Source organism: Drosophila virilis, chromosome 3 (genome assembly GCF_030788295.1).
Source record: "Drosophila virilis strain 15010-1051.87 chromosome 3, Dvir_AGI_RSII-ME, whole genome shotgun sequence".
NCBI classification, from domain to species: domain Eukaryota; kingdom Metazoa; phylum Arthropoda; class Insecta; order Diptera; family Drosophilidae; genus Drosophila; species Drosophila virilis.
The window spans coordinates 23,013,113-23,031,085 of record NC_091545.1 but is presented as its reverse complement, the minus strand read 5'-3'; the positions used below and the strand labels follow the sequence as shown (position 1 = coordinate 23,031,085).

General features: G+C 40.3%; 1 protein-coding gene and 1 non-coding gene across 3 annotated transcripts in view; one reads left to right on the top strand and one right to left on the bottom strand.

Annotated features, from left to right (window-relative positions):
• The window catches only part of nmo (serine/threonine-protein kinase nemo), an 88,416-nt gene that overhangs the window by 26,193 nt on the left and 44,250 nt on the right, over positions 1–17,973 (bottom strand). The gene's annotated exons all lie outside the window — the stretch shown is intronic.
• TRNAA-AGC (transfer RNA alanine (anticodon AGC)) lies at positions 7,286–7,358 on the top strand. The gene has a single exon. It is a non-coding gene; the product is annotated as a tRNA-Ala (tRNA).

Here is a 17,973-nt window from a genome sequence, read left to right as displayed (position 1 = left end):
CGCGACGCTGCAGATAAATTAAAAATATATTATGAAAGGTGTACAGGATATGTGTGTGTGTGTGTGTGTGTGCGTGTGTGGGAGTGCGTCTTTCGGTAGTTAATCGTTGGGTGACTGAATATATCTGAACTGATTGATTATGACACATGCTCAGCATGCGGCTGATGTTGTGACGCAAATGCAACATGAAAAAATTGTGTTGCTTATGTAAGGCAAAATCAGCAGGATACACACACACGGACACACACACATAACCACACCCACACACGCACAACAGTGTTAGCGTGCTCTAGTCGGGCTTGCTCGACTGTCAGGTTCTGTGAACTCGGTTCTTATTGTCCGATCTTCATAAAGTTTTCATGACTTAAATGAGACACTCAAAAATGTCTCTACACTTAATTATGAGATTATTTTCTTTCAGCAGAGAAGCCCACACATCAATTTGATACCTTGTATAAAACAAATACACCCCATTTGCCCTTGTAAACAGAGTATTATGAAAAAAACAGAAGAGTCAACGCAAAGCAGAAAGCAAATCAGAAACTGAACACACAAGGAGCTCTCAGCTGGTAAATGCGGCGGCTGCGGGGCAGACACACGGGCAAAATCTCTGGTCATGCATTTGGCACATGAAAAACTTTGCTGGAGATATAAATGATGATGGCCTTGAAAGCAGCAGCAGCTGCCACAGAGAAAGAAAGGAAGCCTCACTGCGTGTGTGTGTGTGTGTGTGTGTACGCTTTTTTATGTGGGCGTCAGCGTCATTTTGTGGCCAACTAATTCTGGTTATGTGCGAGGCGAGCAAACGTGTGCCGCAGTTGGAATTTGAAAGCGGCTACCAAAAATAGCCACGCCCACATGCGAACTCCACTTAAGAGCATCATCAGCATTTCTCATGAATTTTTAGCTCCTGTTCTGTGTCCCGCCGCATTTGCATGCCCCAATGATTTCTTCTCGCTGTGTGTTTGGCATGCTTAATTTAGCCTGGGAGAGCATCAACTGGGGGATAAAACCAGCATAAAAAGGCTAACCGCAATTTGTGCCTGCTGGCCAAATGGTCGGTAGTTGCCTTTTCTAGCTCGGCCTGGTTTTGAATTAATTATGCGTTAATTATGTAATTATTAACCAAAAACTTTCCGTGCGGCAGCCACAACTAATGATACACAGCTTTAACTCTGCTAACGCGCCCGCTCTATGCATGCCGCTTATTAGCTACGCCCAGGGACAAGCGCCTCTCTTTGCGCTTCTCATGCGCTCGTCATGCTTTGCCTTTTACAATAACCTTTCGGGGCTTAGCACCAACGTCCAGCCCACATTTTTTGTGACTTTTTTGAGGCTTTCAATTCAGTGCCAAATGCCTTTTGTGTATGCCAGTCACATAGCTGCCGCTTCTTTTGTCATTTTTAGGCAATTTTTATATTTTATACAGCTGGCTAAGCTTTTTGGCAATTTCCTGGCTGTTGATTTTCCTGGAAGAATGTTTCAAGGCATACGCTCGTCGCTCGCGCGTTTTCTCATTAGAAAATGCGTCAGGTGGAAAAATAAAATTGATTAAAATTCAAGTCGAGTGGCGAATGCGCAACAAGAAAACAAAAAAAAATAACAGAAACAATCTGATTAAAATAAACTGGTTGCCCAGGCACAAGATGAGTTACATGCCGGAACGCGTAATACCGACTATAAATGTAAAACGCCAGCACATTTCTCATATGCCAGTGACAATGACAAAAGGCGAAAAGGAAGTCAAGGTGTGTGTGTGTGTGTGTGAGTAGGTGTGGGTGTGAAGTGTGTGCGTATATGCCAAGGCTGCTGCGCTCAGTGAGACAAAGAGACGAGCACGCGTGTTTGCATAAAAAGCAAAAGGAAAGTGTAGTCGACTTTTGAGCTCACCAGCTGGGTTGTGCGTGTGTGTGTGTGTGTGTGTGCGCTTGTGTGTGCTATAAACATGACAAGCTGTCATTGTTTCCTTTGCTACACTTTTGTGCGACCCACACAACATAGCAAAGCACACAGTACACACAGCCGAAGCGGCAGGTTGCCAAGTTGCGCATACGCCACGTTGCACTAATAAGTTAATAGCAGGCGCTGTGTGCTCTGTTGTGGCATATGGCCGAGGCCAGACACACTTTATATATGTTATATATATGGTATACTTATATATACATATATCTTACTTCTTATTTGGCAACTCTTGCTGTCAGCTTGGGGCACGCCGCACATTGCTGACAAATTGAAAATAAAATAGGATTTTACGGCAAAGTGGCAACGCCTAAATCCGTGCCACACATTTTAGCTGCCGCCAAATTTATGGCACAGCTACGTGTGTCTGTGTGTGTGTGTTGTTGACATAAATCGGCTCAAAGATTCTGCAGGCAATTAATAACAGAAACTTTCCAGGAAAATTTTCCAAGCCAGGCACAATTTCCAGCAATATTTTTAAAGGCAAGCTGGCGTTGCCAGCCTTTGCGCTGGATTTACGGGCCAATCAATGGCTGCCCGAAACATCAGCATATTGACCAGTTATAGGACAGCTGTCGCCTTGTGGCGCTCGTTAGTGTATTCAATGGGGCAGGAAGGGGATTTGTATGCAATTTGTGCGTCAAACAAAGGCAAACGCTTTCAATGGAGTTGCATGCAACAGACAGCACGCAGCAAGTTGGCTCTACACAGAGCCATGACGTCCAACTAAGACTTGTTACAATGCGGCGCAGCTGATGATAAGCCACGTAAAGGCTACCAGGCAGGAGGCAGGTGGCAGTCAGCCAGCCATCCAGCCAAGCGTACAAGGACTCACATGGACTAAGCGCGCAATCCTTCAGTTATGCCCTCAATAATTTATAAGGTTATGCTGCCCCTGCTGCGCGTGACGCAGCCAATGCAAACAATTTTCATTGTGAAATAATGTATACCAGTTATATTATGAGGCATATATACATATATGTATTAGACAAATGTTAGCTGCTTTGTAAGCCAGCAAAGCAGATCGGCGCTGATAACTGATAAATCAGCCATGAATAAATTGTTAAAAACCATACGCTGTGAATAAATTGGAATAATCAATCAACCCCAAGCAACGTAAGATTGTGGCCATAACCAAATAAGCATGGTTGAATGCCTTAAAGGCAGCTCGACCCCAAACATTCGTGATAAGTTATGGGAAAACCTTAGAAGTTTTTGATAAACAGTATAAATAGGAGCCAGTCTAGCTACGAATAAAATAGGACTATTCACATACACATTACATATACATATATATACATGTACATGTACATATACATATACATAGAAGAGCTGCAAGGCTCACTTGAATTCATGAGAATCGCAGAGTACGGCAGCATGTAAAAAATGTCAGCTCAATTGAAAGAGAGCTTTGCATGCGATTTTGGTATAGGAAAATACAAGCATATAAATAAAACTTATATAAATATATATCTATATAGCCATATATACATTTCAATCTGCACAAAATTCAAGCTATTATAATTCAAGTAATTATTAAATAGTTTTTATGCAGCAAGCTCTAACATTTAAAATCCTCTCTCATAACGACAAAATGCATTAAATGTGATTTTATATATGTACATTTGTAGATGTATATCTGATTAATATTGTATGCTGTTTATTATGCATGCCACAAATGTCAACTGGCAATTTGTCAACGTGCTGCGCTTGGCGTCATAGTTTTCACATTAGGCACTGGGACAAAGGGCAAAGGGACAAAGAACACAGGGGACAGGGCAGGCTGCGACATGTCAAATAATTTTATGAGCGGTTTTTCGCTTTTTTCCACAATTTTTTTATTAGTCAGTTGTCGTGTATTTTTTTTTTTTGCCTCTGTTAAATAGCTTTTACTTATTTGTAAATTCAACACGCACATGTCATGATATCAAATGCCAGACTCGAATGATAATCACTAGCGATAATGACACTCGGAATTAAAGATAGCAGAATACACCCGTCGCTTGATACCCTATAAATTGTCATTAGTCAAGCTGCTGCTGTTAGCTAATACGCTCGCTTGGAACAGTTGGCCAGGGTGTGCGTTATTAATCCAACTTCCTTTGGCGCTACGCGTATTTAAATATGCATTAAACATTTGTGTGTGCCCAGGGGCTGGGCTTTCGAGTTCGTTTGTTTTCTTTTTGTTTTTTTTTTGTTTTATTTGAATTTTTTGTTTTTGTTGCAAATTTATGGAAATACTTGTAAATTATCACAACATTTCAGAACTCTTGTCGTTTTTATTCTGGCATTGACAATAAAATGCAATCAAAATGTAAATCTCTTGCAGCTTTCGGTTGACTTATGCCACACGAAATTTACAACAGAAATTGTTTAAATTAATTTCAATTTAAGTTGGTTATTAAAAGCTGAAATTTAACACGCAGCTTTACGTACAACAAGCTATTTTGCTGTACATTATGAATACGGACAGTCAAATGTGAAAAGTGCGATAAACCAAAATAGTTTATTGTAGAAATTTAACGCAAATTTTGTCAAAGGTGCACAACTGGGCGTATGCGTCATTTGAAAGACCTGGTTAAGCTCGTAAATGTTGAGTTTGATGAAAATGTCGTGGAAAAGAGGATATATATATAGTATATATTTATACATAATTTTTTTTTAATAATTTAAAGCGATTGTTTATTTCTAATTAGTGTTTTTTTCCCACAGTTCACGCACTTGATAAACTAAACAATTTCCAGTGGGAATTCACTTTCCGAATCATATTATTTAACATCTCAAAGACTCATAAACCTATTTCGAAATGTTTGTTAATGTCGTGCTGCTGGAAATTAGCGAAGAGCTGTGAAAATTTAAAGGATAAACTCTTAACGCATTGCATAAAGCAGATTAACTGAAGGTAACAAATTTCAGTTAGTGATGTGTGCACATATTTAGCATTATTTGGCTTTATTTAGCTTGTTTTTAGAGTCAATTATGCTGATTTACGAGTGATAAGAAAACGCAGCCGCACAATGAGAAGAACAGAACAGAAAATGAGATTAACGTGAGCTCACAAATTGTAATTGCGTAAAAGCAAGTAGAATAAACTGGGGCTACGTGATTTGGCCCGAATGTAGCGTGGAACCACGCCCATTTTGGCTATTACTTCACTTCACTTCAATTTATTTGCGGCAACTTTTCACGCCAGCAAACAATTTCCCGTTAAGGTGAAAGGCAAAATAGTACGAATGCGCCGGAAAATGGCAACCCTCCAGCCATGAAGTGTAATCAAAACGGAAATGGCAACGCGTTTCCGGCCCGCAACCCTGCGGGCCAACCAGAGTCGAGGGGTTGCTTATTGTTATTGTATTAAGCCCCGTTTGACCTTATTCCCATTGGCGATTGTGACGTATTTTGTGCATTTTCTTACAACACGCGACATTAATTAGCGGCCATTGCTGGCTGGCCATGCCCACTTGTCAGCCCGGATATCAGCTAAAAAGCTTGTGCTGATAATGGAAACAATGCGCACACTGAACAACACACACAGCTGACTACAGTCAACGTCAAGCAGCACGAACAGTTGTTAACAAACGAAAGAAAAAAAAAAAAAGTGACATGATAATGGACAACAACAACTAGAGCCAGGTTATCAATAGCCAAAATGTTTGTGGGTCTAACAATGTGAAAAATGCTGGAAAATTGTTGGCGAAATCTGTGCAAACGTGTCTGCAGCTGAAGTTTGTCTTTTGCATTTATTTCTTTTTGCAGGTTAAGTCAATTTACACGCCAGTTAATTGACAATAGAGAGCAACAACAACAACAACAATAACAGACAGTTTGGACTACTGTGCGTATGCGTAATGCGAGACCAAAGAGACAACAACTGGCCACAAATCTCAAATGTCAGCGCTTGAGTGACATTTGTATTGATTAGTAATGCGATTAATCACGTGTGTTGTCGCTGTGTTGTTGTGTGTGTGTGTGCGTGTGGCATGTGGCATTATTTAACGACATTACGCATACGACAAGTATGTAGGCCAAAAGAGTTTTTCGTTATATAAGGTGAGCCATAAATTATACAAGCCACAAGCCACACTGCTTGTGGCATCACCCCCCACCCCCCACCTACCCCTAACCCTACCCACTCACCCCTCTACACAAATGCCGCTAATGAAGCAGAAGTTTTAGCACAGGGTTTCGGTTTTCGGTTTTTGGTTTTTGTTTTTCGGCTTTGGCTTTGTGCGTGTGTATTTTTGGGACACCGGTCGGAAATTGGCTGTCCAGCTGTCCAGCTGGGTCTGGGCACGTTTCATATGAGAGTTTCAGTTATGCGCACGCAGCTGTTGCAATAACTTGCGCCACGTTTGCGACTGATAAAAAAGAAACCGTTGCATATAAATCAAACAGCTGCTGCTGCTGCTGCTGCGGTTATCCCAACCGCAGAGCCACCTACTTCTGATACGTCAATTTCGCTCTTTAAATTAGCCTACAGCCGCCTGCTGTTAACGACAGAAATTCATGTTAACAGGTCGGGCGACTAGACGTCGCTCTGACGTCACAGGCAACGACAACGATTGTGACCCAAATCGTGTTGGCAATTCAGAGGCAGCCCGAGAAGATGAAGAACAGCGTGCAAAAAAATTGAAGCAAAAAATAAAAACTAAAACGCATATTGAAAGTAAATGGGGAACAGCTGCTGCTGCTGCTGCTGCTGCTGTGACGCTGCTGCAATTGTGAAGCCAGCAGCGGCAGCAACAGCAGCAGCTGACAGATAGCAACAACAAACACGTTCGACAACGTTGTTCATCATCATCATAATTATCAGCAGCGTGCTGTGACCTAATTTTGCAACTGATATTATAATGTGTGCCAAGCGGGAGAGGAAGAGAGTGAGGTTGGCTAGCTTTTAACATAGCTGCAGCTACATATAAACATATGGTCTCACACTCTCGCGTGCTCTGTGTATATTTAATCAACAATAACAGTGCTGCTAATTAGCAGTAATTGAGCACGGCGACAAAAGTAGCTACCCTACATACACACTCACACACACATTCACATAATATTGCAAATTACATGCCCAATTAGCAAGCAGCTGCTTGCAGAGAAAGTCAAAGTGTGAGTGAGTGAGCATTGTCAATACAAGTCTGTTAATCAGCTGTTATCGAGTGCGTTTATTTATAGGCGCAGCATAAGCAACGTGGGAGTGAGTAAATAGCATAACAGCCAAACTGGCGATCGCTGTTAATGTGCGCCGCTCTCTTGCGCGCCACCACCTTATGCTCTCTGCTAGTTTTGATTCGTTTCATGTGCTGCCATTGCGGTCACTCGCACACAAGGGGATGTAGCTCAGATGGTAGAGCGCTCGCTTAGCATGTGAGAGGTACGGGGATCGATGCCCCGCATCTCCAGTCGCTTTTTTTTAATTTTTATAAAATATTTTAATGCACTCTAAGCAACTTTAACAATTTTCGAAGTGAAGCAAGCTAATTTAAAGCCACAACAAGAGTGCAAAAAGTAAAATCGTGAAAAACCACAGCGCTGTCAACACTTGAGGCAAGGACAAAAGGCCTTAACATCAAAATGGACGCAGTGCAGCATTAAATAAAATGAAAAAAAAAAAAAATGAGAAGAATGTATATATAAAAGAAGAAATCACGAATGCGTCATAAAAACTTTGCACATCAATGCGCAGCCAGAGGGCAGCGCGGGGCGAGGCGCAAGCGGAAGTTGGCAAAGATAGAAAAGCGCGGCCACTTTGAGAGCGAGCGCGACCAACAAAGTCCTGGCAAAAAAGTGTATATATATATATTATATATATGTATATAAAGAGCTTACAGCGCAGCTCGGGCAAAGCGCACTTGAGAGTGCAGCAAAAAGTGCCAAATGGAGGAAGGGCTGGGGCGAAAGGGAGCTGCCACAGAATTGAAGGGTCAGCGTGAACAACGCTTTTATTGCATTTTTTTTTTTTTTGTAACTGAGTGCGTGTGAGTGTGTGTGTGTGAGCTTGCAACCCCCAAAGGCAGTTGGCTCATTTGCTGATGGATTAGTCGAAAGTGCAGCAAGAGACGACCGCAGCTCTCTGTTGCATGAATGGGAATGGGAGGCGTCTCAGGGTCAAGGGACTGCTCGAGGCTGCCTGCAGGCTGGCAATTTGCTGCTGCATTTGCCAGTTGCCAGTTGCCGGTTGCCAGTTGCAAGTTGCAAGTTGCATCATTAAAGTTGCCATCGCACGCACAGCACAAAATTTTGATTGATGATTGAATGGAATGGAAAGCAACAGAAACTGATGAGTGCAACAGCTGCTTAATGATCAGGGCAAATGGCAAAAACGAAATAATTTCAAGTTTTTCGCTTTGGTTTCACTTAAATATTCCCTAGCTGCCATTTTCCTGCATAGCTGCGCTTAAAAATTTCAATTTTCAAGCTCGGTTTCAGTTTATTTCGCATATTACGTATACGCAATGCTTGCCAATGTTTAACTACTTAGCCTCTAGGAACGCGGAATGTATGCGTTAGTAAAAGATGTTATGTTAATACTTGTGCACAAAATCTTAAACCAATTATTTAAAAATTGCCTCAGACAGCTTTACAATGCTATATAAATATTGAAAATAAATTGCCTTTGGCAACGCAGCTCCGACGAGCTCGTAATTAAAGCTTTTCACTTGTTTATTAAGTCGCCTCTTTGGGCCGAAAAACCTTTTCACCATTTTCCCAGTTATTGTGCACGCAAATATTTTGTTTCCGTTGCGTTAAAATAACTTCGATATGCACGAATATTTGAATATGCCCGAGAATTGTTTGCTTGTGCCTCGCAGTCGGATTGTTGGAAATATTTGCGCAAGCGTTCGGGCAGCGACAGGTACAATAATATCAAATGCGAATAACCAAATCCAATAAGGGATTTAAATTCCACGTATTTTCGTCCAAGTTATTTTTAATCATTACGGCTTAAAGCAGGCGGAAGGCGGCTTGAGCTGCTGCCAAATGTAATTATTTTATTTTTTTTTTTGGGTGGGACTTTAATTAATTGCGGCTTAAATAAGCCAAGTAGTGCATGATTTTCTGTTTAAGCTAACAATTTTAGAGGTACAAGATATAAAGGCTTAAAAATTGCAATATCTATTAACAGACTTTTAAAGAGACATTGTTACCCTGGAAAACGGACAAGTATCTGGGGCTAGGTCTAGGTTTAAGCCTGGTAATCCAATTACCAATGCTAAGTAATACCCATGTCTAATCCAAAACAAATACAAATACAATTACATGTACAAACTTAAAAGGTTTTAGTTTTTTTTTTTCTTTAGCAAATAGTTTCCCCTGTTGATTACGTGTTTGTTCTGTTCCAATCGCTGCGTTTTCCCACACTGGCGATAATCTTTTGACGTTTATCGTTGACATTAATTGCAATCGGGCAATGTGTGTGTATTATTTTAGGTAGCATTTCGCACATCGCTCATTAACGCACCCCCCTCCCCCTCCCCTCATTCTCTCACTCTCTTTACGCGCTCTTTTATTTATTTACTTTGAAGCTGCTGTTTGTTCAGTTGCTGTTGATTTTATTTAATTTGCTTGAAACGCACGCATTTTTCAATTTCAATTGATCTGAACAGAAATCCGTCAATGTTAACTTCACCTCCTCCCCTTTCTCCACAAAGAGCAGAAATTAACAGCTGCTGGTTGAAAATTTAAGAGCTCCACTTGTCTGTCCACTTATATTTGCATATCTCTTGTTTCATGTTGAGTTGAGTTCATTTTTGTTTAACAGCTGTTATTGCTGCTGCTCGTTAACAGCCATTTGGCAACTGAATGTTGGCCAAGAAAAACGAATAACTTAATAAGCCGCTAGCCAACAATTTGGTAACTGGATATATTTATTTTTATTTTTCTTTTTTTTTTCTTTGCTCGCATTTAAATATTTAATTAAGATTTTCAGCTAACTTGTGGGCAGACGGCAAAATTAGCATAAGACAAGCAAAGAAAACATTTTCAACAGATGCCACAACAAGTTTGAGTTACAATTTTAGCGAATTTAATGTCAAATTTTTGAGCAATCAACAGCAGCGGCGGCAACAGAGATAACGGTGCTTATCAGCAGCGCCCAATTGACACACGCAAATTAAGAGAGAGCTTCGGGTGTCAGTTTCAGAGCTCTCGCTCAGTTCGCCGCATTCTTGTGGGCCACAGCTGCGCTGCTCAAGTGTTGCAATCTTTTGGTTTTTTACAACAAGTCTCAAATTATCAAAGTGCTTCTGTTTCACTCTCACTCGCTTGCGCTGTTACGTCGCCCACTTGACACGCCCCCAGGGCGTTTAGGTTTTTTGTTTGCCTAATTAATTAGCAAATTCGTTTGAGCGTTGAAATTGTTGACATTTTTTATGTAAACGGCGGGCAGAGAGCTGTTAAAGGTTATGCAAACGTATTACAGAGCAGCGCTGCGACTGCGCTGCCCGCAATGCATTTGACAGCATTTTTAAGCCAGAGCTCATCTGCAATTCGCAGTAAATCAATAAATTAAACACAGCGACATGGCCAGGGCCAAAGTCAAAATAATATATGTGTTTGTCTATAAACTATGCAAGAAACTTGTCGCCTCTGCAATAATATTTTCCCACAGCAGCCCACACTCTCTAACAGCTTTCAAATGCAGTGGCAGAGCAGCGGCAGAAGCAGGGGCAGAGCGGACATGCCGAACGAATTGTAGAGAAATACATATATTTTAAACATGTTTAAAAATGCATAAATTAAGCGCAGCTTAGCTCGCCTAAGCAAAGCCAAATGCAAATTAGCTGGCGCAGAAGGCTGTGGCCGTTGAATTGGTGGGCGTGTGTGTGTATATGTATGTGTGTGTGCGTGTCTATGTGCGTTTAATTATATATGGGCTTTTTTTTTGTATAAAGCCGCATTACAGTTTTCAAATGTATTTCCAGTTTAGCGAATGTGTTGAAAATGCAGCGCAAGCGGAAATAAAAGCAAAACAAATGCACCATCACCAACAACAACAACAACAACAACAAAAACAACAGCAGCAGCAACAACAAGCAATAACAAACAGCTGAGCAAGCAGAGGCACAGGCAAAACGTTGATAATGACGATGACGGCGCGTCGCTGCCGGCTGCCCGCTGCCGACGTCGCTGCTTTTGCTTTTGTATGGTTTAATGACCTTGCCCAAGTTGCGCTCTCTCACACTCGCACCCAATGCGCTGCTCCCCTGCCAAGCTGCTTGACGCCAGCGTTAGCGTCGACGTCAACGTCGACGCTGCGCCACGCCATGTGGTCGAACGACGGCGCGCTGTCGATATTCGTGCCCAAATTTAATTTTATGCGCGCTTCACACGCCGCAACCGATTCGGCGCGCACACCGTTAAAGCTTCACCCTTGCTCCCCCTTGCCCAAAAAACCGTTGATTGCTCGCGTCGTCGTCGTCGTCGTCGTCCAATTTTATTTTTAAACTATTTCGAGAAGTGTTTTGAGAATTGTGTCAAGTGTACGACGCCCAAAATAAAACATAAAAAATAGAATAAAATAAAAAGTTCATGCTGCCCCCGATGATGAAATCTTTGCGTGTGGGCGCTGTCGTTTCGATCGTCCCTAACCTCCACAAGCTCGGCATGCGTGCGTGTGTGTGTGTGTGTGTGTGTTGCCCTGCTGCATTAAAAGCTCATAAAAAGAAGACCAATAAAAAATTGTCGTTAAATGCCATAAACCGCAGACAACATTATCGATAGAGCAGAAGAAGAAAAACCGAATTAAAGCCTAAAACAAACGAAACTTGCCATATCTATAACATATATATAATATATGTATATATGTACATATATATATAAATACTGTGATCCAATGTGCGCATATACAGTTTTATGTATTATACTTAAAAATAGTCGTCTTTATGGCTGTGTTTTAATTTATGGCCCAGCACAAAGTCAATGACATGTGGGTGGCTGGATAGGTGTGCTGAGGGGGCGGGCAGAGGGGGGTTTAAGCAGTGGCGAACACATGGATGCGCAAATGGCAAGGGAAGGATTTGTGACGCAGAGGCAAGGGGTGTGACCTTAGCAACAAGAACAAGTAAAAGAGTTGAACATAATTAATATAATAAAAGATGACTAATTGCATGTGGGAATTTCTAAATGAAGCATGTGGCTTTAGGTAGGCATATAGATATTTGGAGCATTCAATTTTCGAACAGACAAATTAAGCAACAGCATTTATTACTGGCGAGTGTTGCCAGATATTAAAAAAAGCTTGCGCTGGTCACACTGCAACTACTCTAATGCTTTAGCCCTAAGTAATCTCTTTTTTGAGCTGGGACTGTTATATTTTGGATTGACGGAAATAATTGCAAAGTATAACCAGATATCATTACACTTTTTTTGGGGGGCCGCAATTTCAATCGTCAAAACCATTCTCGGCCCCAATTCTCATTCTATTTTGTTCGCAGGGTTCAATTGTTGCCCTGTCACGCTTCGCGCCCTGCCGCTCGTTTTGGGGCAATGTTTCTGCGGCCCGCCATTGTCGTCATCGTCTGCTTGTGGCATGCCACAAGCTCAGCGTTCCGCTGCAGTTGTATGTCAGCTTGCCGCGTTGTCGGCCAGAAAATAAAACAAATGCACAAAAAGATATATATAAATAAATACTTAAATCATATCAAAGAGTAGGTAACAACAACAACAACAACAACAACGACAATCACAAACTGCACTCTTTCGGGCAGTAGCTGTCGTTGCCGTTGCTGCTGATGACAACGCGTTCCCGCTTCTTGCCAACGCGCAGTCATCAGCAGCAGCTGCAGCAGCCGCAAGCAATACACAACAGAAGTAACTCGCGACAGAAGGCAAATAATAACACCAAATAGACGTGCTTAAGTCGTGAGTGCTCGACTAGGCTATACCCTGTTATGTACGTCTAACAGGCTTCTTTGGTTTCACTCGCCATCTCTCTTCGTCTACTCTTTCTCTCTTTCACATGCACAAACGCAGTGGAAACAACAAAGAACTGAAAACGAAACACAATAAAATCTATAATACCTACTTGGATTCATGAGAATCGCGTAGAAAGATGGCATATAATAACACCAATTAGAAATGTGAGAGGTAGAGCAGAGCATTGACAGTTTAATTTTTAAATAAAGTCTTAAAATACACAACTCAAAAAAAAGTCACATCAAATTGTGTCCACCTAAGTTGAGCATATGAGAATCGCAAAGAAGGGCAATATTTTTTCAAGATTTACTTTTAATTTCGCGACGAAGCGTGACATCATCCAATTGATCTTTGCATAAGCTGGTCACATTATTCCTTCTTAAGTAATTTGTATGCCTAACGCAGTTGCCTTCTCTCCTTGTAAAAGTAAAGGGTATATGAATGCATAGAAATAAAGTAAAAAAAAACTCTCGGCAATGACAACAATAACCTGGTTGATGTTGTAATTTGGCGCGCGGTTTTTTGTTGTTGCCGCCTTTGTCAAGGTTGCATTTTCATTTGCCATTTGTGCAAGTCTCTGTGTGTGTGTGTGTGTTGTGTTGAGTAAGTCTGTTGAGTGTGTGTGAGTGTGTGTGTGCGCTTGTCTCTGCGCTGCTTGTCAAGCTGCCTGCCAACGCCAACGCCTCCCTGGGCCACCTATTCCACCCAACAAGCGCCAACCGCCCCAGCAGCATGCGTCACAAAGCGTGAGCAATTTTTATACCCTGTTTGCATAGATACTTCTGCTTGGGGTATGCTCAACTAGTGCACAAGCTTGTGAGAGGCTTCAAATTTACGAAGGAATATAATACTTTATCTATAAGAGGCTTCAGGAACCAGAAATAATACCAAGTATTATAAAAATAAGAGAAATCTCTCATAGGACAACTACTTGCCGAGCATGCGCTGCTTTTATTTGTGATTTGCTAATTTGAGCAAGCTAATTTTGTATTCATTGTCAAGTTGCACAATATTTATATTGTAAATTGCACTTGTAACATTTGGTTTCCATGGACCCAAGGGAATTACATAGAGTTTTACAGTTATCGAATCTCAAGCACCCCGCCCCGCCGTTTGGGATGGGCTTCGAATTGTGCTCGAACAATCTTGATAATGGATATTCGAACTCTCACGCTGTAGTACTCGGGGCGCATTAACAGCTTATTGTAACAAGTCACAACTTTAACCATATATCAATCCGAATTCCATTTGATTTTCAGCTGATTTATGGCCATCTGCGTGGGTGTTTTAATGGGGTCTGATTCCGAACCGAAAAAAAAACAAAAAGTTGGGAAAAATTCGATTTTTTTTTGTGCAACAACCGAAATGGCTTTTCCCAGCTTTGACCATTCGTTTGTTTTTGTGGCTTTTTCTCTCTCTCTCTCTCTCTCTCTCTCTCTCTTTCTCTCATATTTTTGCTGACAGAGAGATAAGTGAATCGTATACGCAGCAGAGTTCAATGCACTCGCAGGTGAGGCAGAAGAGCGCACGTAGAGGGCAAATAATCAAAGGCAAATTAGTCATTTGAGTTGCGTTAGACAAATAAATGCGATGGCCCCAAAAATAAAAAAGGAACCAGATGGAACTGAGCGTAGTATCTCCAAAGCCAGAAAGTCGTGGATAAGATAAGCAAAGCCAAAGACCCCAAAAAAAAAATGAGGAAAAGCAACAAAAAACGACAATCGTCGCAATTGCACGTTTCGAAGTGTACAAAAAACTCGAGTTTATATTTATTTTCAATGATTAATCATCAAATCGGTCAATGAGCAAGTCATGTAAATGCAATTATATGAGCGCGAATCGAGGAATGTTCCGAATTACGATTTCGTTGCAATTTAAAGAATTTCTGCTTTTTGTGAGAGATACGTGTGGAGATTGAGAGAAGACATATAAAATGATGGGGCTAATAAATGCTGGGGGATAATTTCTTTAATGTAAGTCTATTAGAAACCTAATTAAACTTAAATTAACATTAGCTGTGCGCCATCAGGACCATTCCGACTTACGATTTTGATGCAATTTAGCCAACTTATTATTGAGAGACAACAAAAATGGAGATTGAGAGGGGAAAATTACATGATAAGGCTGATTATTCTTGGAATGTCTTCTATAATGTAAGTACACGAAATAGCTTTTCTATTATCAATATATTAGGCTATTCCGACTTTCGATTTCGTTTCATTGCTTGAAAATAATGAAAGGGTGTAAAATTTTTGTTTGATGTGCAAGTCATAATACAGATTACAATTTCGGAGCAATATACATAAAAAAAAAAAAAAACAGAAGTAAATGGAGATTCAGAGAAAAAGTTACAAGATTAGGCTAATGATTTGTGGGATGAATACTCTAATGTATTCCTAATTAAACCCAAATCAACTTAGGTTATTCCGATTTACGGATTCGCTGCAATTGCAGCTGTTTTTTGTAGTTTTTTATTTGAGAAAGAAGAAGCCTATGAGAAAATGTGTAGAGATTGGGCTATTATTTCAGGGATCTCTGCTCTAATGTAAGACTATGAAACACCTAATTGAACCAAAATTTATCTAGACTCTTCCAACTTTCGATTTCTTTGAAGTTTTTGAAAATAATTAAAAAAGTGCTACATATTTTTACCCTCAAACAGGCGGAACTAGACGACTGTAAGCTTGTTACATTTTTTAAAATGAGGCAGACTTTATGACAAGTTCATTCTGCGTAGATCAGAACAGCTTTAACCCAACTTTATGAAACGATTTATTAAGCTTTGATCTGAAGAGCTTTAATCCATCTTTATAAAATAGTTAATAAAGCTGCTTCTACTTCCGGCATCTTTAAAGTTTTTCTTTAAGTATTGAAAAAATTCATAGCCTCAATAAAAGTATTTTAATTGAAATAAATTTCCACTTCTCTAAAGCTGAAATGTGATATTAAATACAAGTGCAGAGCAATATAAAATCAGCTACAATTTCACACAGTTTAAAGGCGGCGCCTACCTGTGCCCGACCAGACTCTTGAGCCATATATTACAATCAAGTGTTTCGCTTACCTGCAAGTAGAAAAGAGAGAGAAAACGACATTTTAATTAATCTATAAACTGTTTTATGCGCTGCAAATAGTCGTAAATATGGAAAAGAGCCAAATTCAGTTATGCAGCTTTATGAGTTTTAGCCAGCAAATCATGTGGCAAGTGTCATAAATAACGTTTAAACGACAACGAAGTTTCGGGCTAAAGATCGCAAATCTTAAATCGTTTCGCCATGTCGGCGGCTTTTTGGCCAAATCATTGACTGGATCAAACATATATTTTGTTAGTTTTTTTTTTTTTTTTTGGGTTTTTGGTTTTTGGTAGACAAGTGTAGTCATAATTTATGTGTCTGGAAACCAGTTCGAATTGCAGATGAAAACCGAAAGTCGAATAGAAAAACCATTCAAAAGAGTAAAAACTTTAAATAAAATATAATGTTTTATGTGAACATTACAATGGCAGTCAAATTGTCACTTTATCTGGCAGCAGAGCTCTACACACACTTTACACACACTCCAAACACACGCACACACACACATACACTCTACTCATTAATTAAACAAGCTTCAGGCCAAAGTGGCAGCAAACAAACAAAATGCATTTACAAAATCAACTTTTTGAGTTGTCGCCAGAACACAAAATCGATAAAAGTTGTTGCCGTTGTTGTTGTAGTTCTGGTTGTTCTGGTTGTTCTTGTGGGCGTTACTTCTGCCCGATCAATGAATGAAATTCTGTTTGCTCTTAATGATTAATTGCAACTCGAACATGGACATACGGCTAAGTACAGTCATCGGCAGTTAGGTTTTGGCCCAAATGCAATCAAACTGGGCTGTATAAATTAGAGATACGACTGAAAATGTATGGCATTATTGAATCAAACGAATCTTGAGATACAACTTTCCAATAAATCAGATTCATATTTTACCAAGAATTTGTATTATATATTATATGATATTTTTATATATTATGTTATTATTTTTGATTATATGATATTATTATAAACAAGTTATGACAATGTGCACATTATTTTGACCACTAGTGTACCGCCCTCCCCCCGTCAATATGTTCATCGTCGAAGTAACAAGCTCTGATAGTGTACTTATTATTTTGACCTCAAGTGTGTGTGTGCATGCAAAAAGCACCTGTAAACATTTTCAATATGATCATCATCATCATCATCTTGATCATCAGCATGAGTTGTGTTAGTTATTCTGACCACAAGTGTGTGTTCTAATCATTTTTGCATCGTCTTCAACAACTTCATCAGCCTGATCATAATGTACATATTATTTTGCCTACAAGTGTATGAGTGCATACAGACATAAAATTGAACTGCCCTACTCCCTCAATATCATCATCATCATCATCATCATCATGCTCATCATCATCATCATGCTCATCATCTCCACCAGCATCATCATCATCATCATGCTCATCATGAGTGTCGTTTGACTGTCTGTTTTTGTTGTCATGTGCAACGCTGCTGATTGCTGATTAGTTTTGATGTGATTATATATTGACCCCCCCCCCCCCTCTACCGCTCCCACTCCCACTCGCGCTGCCTCGCCCCTTGCCCACTGACTCATTCCTCATGCGCTGTAAGTCAGCTGTGTAATTATAACTGTTTGCAATTGCAGCTTCTCGTATCAAAGCTCTATGGAAACCGTTAAAGCAGACACTACCAAATTAAAGCGAAGCAAAACGAAACGAAAGAAAAGGCTACAACAACAACAACAACAACAACAACAACAACTGCTTAAGACTTTTTGCAGAAGAAACAACAACAATAACAACAGCTGTTAGAAATCCTGTAAACTTAACAGCGGGACAGCAGCTAAGCAGAAAGAAAGAGATAGACAGAGACAAAGAGAGCGTGTGAGAGATACGACAAATGCAAAATAAATAAATAGTTAAATAAATGAATGCCAAACAACAGCAACTGCATGTTGCAAACTGGTATTTTAGCCATAGTCAAGTTCTATGCCTCAGCCGCGCCCATTTGCAACTCGCCTCGCCGCCCGCTCATTGCGTTTTGTCGCCTGTCAGCCAAGTTTACT